Raw genomic sequence first — 7,279 nt, forward strand, 5'->3', positions numbered from 1 at the left:
CCCAGCCCATGACCCACAACCCACCAGCGAGCCGAAGGCCCCCGCCCAGAACCGGGCACCAGAACGCAAGCCGGCCCAGAGCCCGGCAACCCGCCCGCCAGAGCCCAAGATCCCCGAACCCCACAGGCCCAAGCCCGGGGGCGACAAGCCCCCAGAACCCCAAGCCCCCGCGCCCACCCCGAACCCACATCAGCACAGCCAGGCTACCAGATCGGTGACCCACGACCGCCGCCATAGACCACCTGAGGGCCTGCATGCAGCCACCAGCAGACATCCCCCAGAACCACCCAGGCCCTCCCCAGAGGGAAAGCAGTGCCCCCCTGCCCAGGTACCCCCAAGAGCCCAGCCCCCGGCAACCCCCCCGGGGCCCCAAACCCATACACCCACCTCCACATCAACCCCAAGGCCCCACAAGGTCAGATCCCAGACTACCCACCCTCACTATGTAACGGAGCCGATCAAAGGAGCCCACAGAGATTGATCCAATGTGTCGGCAGATGCTGTTTCAAGACTAATATGATCTAACAGCAGATTTTTATACTGATTAATACTAAGATTATTTTTATTTTTCCAATTCAGGAGTATGGTTTTCTTTGCGATGCATAAGGCAGTGAAAATCATGCGACATGTATTTTTTTCCAGGGTAACATCTTCCAAGATAGCCAATAAGCAAACAGACGGAGAGAGTGGAATATTACATTTCAGACATTTAGACAAGTCTTCACAAACCTGGACCCAGAACCTCTGAACAGGTGGGCAGAACCAGAGTGCATGGATATAATCATCAGGAATATTGCCTGTGCACTGTGAGCAGTTGTTAGATGATGTAAATCCCATCCGAAACATTCGCTGACCTGTATAATGTACTCTATAAAGAACTTTATACTGTATTAATTGTAAGTTGGAGATTCTAGTCATTTTAAATGTTCTTAAACATATTTGAGACCAGGTGTTTTGGTCAAAATTGATTGATAAATCTGACTCCCATTTTGCAACAGGTAACATTATGGAGTCATTGATTCTAGACAATTTCTTGTATATTTTAGATAATAATTTGGGGGATTTAAGATTAAGGAACTCTAACACACATATTGGTGTTTCTAACAAAGTTTTATTAAGCTTAAATTTCTTTTTTATGATAGACTTAATTTGTTGATATTGTAAGAAGTATTTATTTTCAATGTCAAATTGTATTATTAAATTATTAAATGGAATAAAGTCTACACCTTCATATATGTGTTCCAGACGTTCAATTCCCTTGACTCTCCAACCTGGGAAATTTAACATATTATTTTCTTGTAGGATGTCAGGATTGTTCCAGATGGGTGTATGTCTACAGGGGAGTAGTGAAGATTTTGTCATTTTCAAATACTCCCACCATGCTGTCAGAGAAGAGCTAATACTGATGCTTTTAAAGCAAACATGTCTTTTTATATTTGTGCTAATAAACGGTAGATCTGAAATCTTAATATTATTGCATAAAGTTTGTTCTATGTCTATCCAAGTTTCATCTAATGTATTTGGATTTAACCACTTTGAGATATATTGTAACCTATTGGCTAAATAGTAGTGATAGAAGTTGGGAAGTTCTAACCCTCCGGTATCTTTAGATTTCTGTAATGCTTTTAAGCTAATACGTGGAGTTTTGTTTTTCCAAAGGAATTTAGATATCAAAGAGTCCAGTGACTTAAACCATTCAGTTGAAGGTTTATTTGGAATCATTGAGAATAAATAGTTTATTTTCGGCAGGACCATCATTTTTACTGAGGCAACTCTTCCCATAAGTGATATGGGCAGAGATTTCCATCTAGTAAGATCATCTTCAATGTTCTTTAAAATTGGGATATGATTCAATTTTATTAAGTCTTCTAATCTAGGAGAAATATTAATGCCCAAGTATGTGATGTTACCTGATTGTAGTCGTTCATTGAGAGAAGTATTAAACACGCAGTTTATTGGAAGAGCTGTGGATTTTGACCAATTTATAGAATAATCAGAAACTTTTGAGAATGAGTTTATTAATTCGATAAGATTAGATATTGACTTTTCTGTGTTCTGAAGAAAAAGTAAGACATCGTCAGCATAAAGACTAATTTTATGTTCTATATTTCTACACAGTATACCTTTAATATCAGCAGTTTGTCTTATTGCTGCTGCTAAAGGTTCAATAAAAATAGCAAATAGTGCAGGTGAAAGTGGACATCCCTGCCTGGTCCCCCTCTGTAAACAGAAGCTTGAAGATATTTGATTATTTGTCCTGACACATGCTCTTGGTGAGTTATATAATATTTTTAACCAATTAATGAAATGGTCCCCAAAACCAAATTTACTCAATGTAGAAAATAAAAATTTCCAGTTTACCCTATCAAATGCTTTTTCTGCGTCCAAAGACAAAATAGCCGTTTCAATATTTTTACTATATGAATACTCTATTAAATTATATAATCTGCGTGTATTTGTGGTCGAGTGTCTTCCTTTTATGAATCCAGTTTGGTCAGGATGAATAATGAGAGGAATTATTTTCTCTAATCTTTTAGAGAGGACTTTACTAATTATTTTAACATCTACATTAATAAGAGAGATGGGGCGATAACTGGTAGGTAGTACTGGGTCTTTGCCTGGTTTTAATAGTAGACTAATGTTGGCTGAGTTCATATGTGTTGGAAACCTGCCATTTTCTTCTGACTCATGTAGCATTCTGTGAAATATTGGTTCCAGGATGTTCCAGAACTCTTTATAAAATTCTGCTGGATATCCATCTGGGCCTGGAGATTTCTTATTAGGCATGTTTTTAATGGCTTCACGGAGCTCATCTGATGTTAATGGTGAGTCTAATTCTGAAGATTGACTACTGTCTAGTTTTGGAAGTATTACTCTCTCCAAGAATTGATTAATATCTTCATCTGTTGGGTTTATTTGTGGAGTATATAGAGTTTTATAGAAATCTCTAAAAACACTATTTACTTTTTCCTCGTCATAAGTTATGTTACCATTTGTGTCTTTAATACCATATATAGACGTTTTTTCTTTATTTAATTTGAGTTGATTAGCTAAAAAGCTACCGGATTTATTACTGAGCCGATTTCCCGCTCTTAACGTAATTTATACGGACCGGGTGGGGCCCACACAGCAGGTGGGCGTGGACTAAATTTTTTCAGTGCTTATGCTCTGCATAACGGGATAAACCCATCAGCGACAGCCTTAAAGGGCTACGCCTATATTCATAGAATCTGGGGTTACAGTACGTAACCAACGTTTCACTTCCTCTCCTTTTCCTCCTGTATTTTTCCAAAGGCACACATTCATCCCTCTTTCCTTCCTCCTGCCCTCAAAGCTGAGTCAAACATCCAGCTGACAGGGGGTTTCCTGGACGGGCTGTCAAACAAACCACAGTGGCACGTGTGCTGCTCTTTTGTCATTATTCTTGGCCGGTCAGCAACTTTGATGCATTTGGCACTTAAAGTTTCCAGAGCCCCCTGGTGGTTTGCCTTCTGACCTTTACCGAAGTCTACGTTCAATCTGTGCCTTAGCCTGTCAAGGATCAGAGAAAACCAATTGTTTACGAGCCCGAATAGAACATTGAGAGCTTTGTCCTGATTTATGATGTCTGTAGGTGTTAAAAGTCAATACAGCTGTAGATTTTTATTAAACAACCCAGCGTTTTTCTGCTGATAACGCCACAGCAGTAGACGGATGTATTGCACACAGGCTCGTACAGTCCTTAATGTCATCTGTCACCCTCTGTAACTTTGTTTTCTTTACATCTGTTGTGATATGATAAGCAAGAAGCTCATTTATTTTTATTACGGAATGTGGCTGCAAACATCAGCTACACTTAAAGAGCATATTTTCACTGTGACGTGAGAGGAAGGGTCACAGAAGAAATGACTTCATTAGAGACCTGTTACAGAAAAAGATGGGTATAGAACATGATGTTTTCTCCATCAACAACATTTTGTGGTAACAAAAAACTCAAGAGAAAACAACAAAACTCTCCTTAACAACCACTGACTGTGGCCTTCCTCCAAAAAGTCACTAAGTCACTTGAAACAAGCAGTTAAAAAGCCCCTATCAGTTTATAACTTCTTTAAAATGAAAGTGCTATGAATCGCCGTCATGCATGTTCCTATGCAATGAATAATACTGTGAATGTTTATTAAGTATTCACACTATTGTGATCCGTTTTTCTTCTGTACATTTTTCGGCGCAACTCTCGTCTCGCAGTTTTCAAGCTATTTCAACAAATTGTAACTCAAAACATTCAGCTCTTTCAGGACAATCCTGCTATGACTTTTGGTATTGGTGCAACTTTAGCTTTTTTAAATATTTAGCCTTTTCTACCATTTTATGTTTTCATAGAAATTTAATTGAGCTCATTTTACATCCTTCACATCTTTAGATCTGTTTACAACACTTTACTGCTCCTTTCAAATTTTGTTTTGGTTCAGCTTCTATGTGCAAATTTAAACTGTTTTCAGCTACTTTTAGCTAATTTCAGCTGTTTTGTGCTCCTCTCAGATGCTTTGTGCTAACTACAACATTTTTCTGCTTCTTCTAAGTTATTTCTGCTAATTTCAACTTTCTCTGCTATTTCAGCTACTATTTAGCTGTTTTATGCTAATTTTAGCTTTCTCCACTTCCGCTTCCTTCTGGCAATTTTAGCTTATTTTGGCTTTTTAGCTACTTTTCAACTGTTGTTTGCTAATTTAAACTTTTTTCAGATAATTTCCACTTTTTGTGTTCATTTTTGCTTTTAGAAGCTTAATTGGGCAAACATGTTCTTTCTGCTTTCTTATGCTTAAGCTTGTTCTACCTTTTCAGCTACAATTTGTTTTAGCTAATTTCAGCTGTTTTCAGACAAATTCAAGTTTTTCATGGTAGTCTACGCTACTTTCAGCCTAATTGACTTATTTCTTCTTATTTTCTGCTAGTTTCAGCTTTTTCTTGAATTTCAGCTATTTTTTTAGCTGTTTTGTGCCAAATTTAGCTTTTTCAGCTAATTCTACATTTTTTTTAGCTCATTTCAGCTCATTCCACGCATCTGGTAGTTTAAGCTTCTTTCTACTTTTTCAGCTACTTTGCTTTAATTTTTTTAGCTAATTTCCTAATTTTTTTAGCTAATTTCTGTCTATTTAATTCAGCAAATGATGCAAAATATGTGTTCTTTCTGTTTTTTTCTGCTAACTTGGGCTTGTTCTTCCAGTTCAGCTACATTTCAGCATTTGTTTAGCTAATTTCAGTTGTTTTTCAGCAAGTTCTTCTGCAATAAGCATTCACACTGCATTTTCGCATGAAATGCAATTTCACTAGTTTGTAACTGCGTTGAACTCATCACACACAAGAGGAGCAGCAGGCAGTGATTTAAGTACCTGGGGAACAGTTAGAGAATGGGTGTCTTGCTCAAGGACACTGCAACATATGGGCAGAGTGGGGAGTTGAACCTGTCACTTTCTGGTTCCAATGCTACTGCCATACGATTGCACCACAGCCGCCCCTGTCCCTTTTGCCCTTTATCCTCAAACTATCCTTTAACTTTATGAGCTGAGATGAAAAATCAAATGCTTTAACTGCTGAAATACTGTACACTTTTTGATAATATCTTTGTCCACCATAAACAAGTCAATCTTTTAAATCTATCTCAGTCTTTAATGTAACTAACAACATTAAACAGCCTTTTTTGATTTTGTCTTCTTACGAGCTTTGAGTTTTAGAAAATTGCACAATTGAGATTTTTTCTTTTGTAAATCAATAATTAATTTATTTTCAGGCTTTTTCACCCTGAGGATGCACAAATGCATATTTTAAACAATTAAAAGTAGAAAAAAATTCAGGCAGGAGTTTTTGGAAGATTACACCACGAGATTGGACTCAGCCACTGACGACCATTGAGTTGTTGTTTTTTTTTAACAAATTATATGACTTTACTGTGCACAACATCAGTGTGGGTTTATTTTTTTTACATTTACAGAACCAGATAGACCGGGATGTTTCAGTTGACCCAGAAGCAGCCAACTCCTGGCGTGGACGATACTTCAGTCTGCATGCACGTGGATCTACGGTTTTGTCCCAAATGTTTATTCATGCACAACACAAGTTTGCTTTTGCTCTTTGCATCCAATCTAAAACAATTTTGAAGAGTGACCATCTCTGACAGCAAGCTGCAGCTGCAAAGTACAGGTAGATACCTTTCCCAGGTAGGTTGAACAAAGTCTGCTCAGGGGCATCACAGCCACCCTCAAATTCAAAGGCAGACCACCACAAAGTGGGCTAAAACAAAAATCAGAAGTACTATAGAGGGAAAGAGGTTAAAAAAAAAAACTAACTGAAATGAATGCATTATTTTATAACATAACAAAAATTTAATCAAAAATGCATCTTGTGGAACCAACTTCCCGTTTCTGTCCATGAGGTTGACACATTGTCTTTTTTAAAGACTAGGCTTGTCTTTCATTTATGATGAATCCTATAGTTAAGGTAGGCTTGGGTTTCTTGATATGCTGCTATAGTCAACCTCTCCACATCTACACCTCCAGATGCAGGAACAGGGCCACCTGCATCATGCAGGACCCCACTCACCCAGCACACACACTTTTTGCCCCGCTCCCCTCAGGCAGGAGGTTGAGGAGCATTAAGTGTAGAACCACTAGACTGAGGAACAGCTTCTACCCTGAGGCTGTTAGACTCATGAACATTTAACCAGGATAGTCACTGTGAAGAATCACATCATGTTGCTGCTGATCTGTTTCATGTTGCTGCTGATCTGTTTCAGGCTGCTGTGTTCATTTGTACTCATCTGCTCACACAGACTCATGTTCGTGCTGCTGTTCGGCGTTTTGTTTTTTATGCTACTAGTGCTTCGTGTGTTTTAAGTCAACGTTTTTCTTAGTTCATACCTTAGATCTTATTACTGTTTTTCTTTTACATTTTAATAATTGTGTTGAATGTAACTGGGACCCTGTGTACACAATTCCGTTCCACCACGTGTACCACATGTGGTACTAATGACAAATAAATAACCTTGAATCCTTGAATACCATAAGCTTAGACTTCTGGAGGACAAACTGACCAAATGTCCTCCCTCTGCTGCTGTCTTTACTTGCTCCACTCTACCTGTTTGTATTTGTAATTATTTCTATCCTTAAAATGTGTTTTTTTGTCTTCCTTCCTATAGACATACTAATACATACATAATAATACATACATACTAATACATACATAATAATACATACATACTAATACATACATAATAATACATGCTAATACATACATAATAATACAT

Source organism: Nematolebias whitei, chromosome 15 (assembly GCF_014905685.2).
Source record: "Nematolebias whitei isolate Nwh7 chromosome 15, NemWhi1, whole genome shotgun sequence".
Lineage (NCBI taxonomy): Eukaryota > Metazoa > Chordata > Actinopteri > Cyprinodontiformes > Rivulidae > Nematolebias > Nematolebias whitei.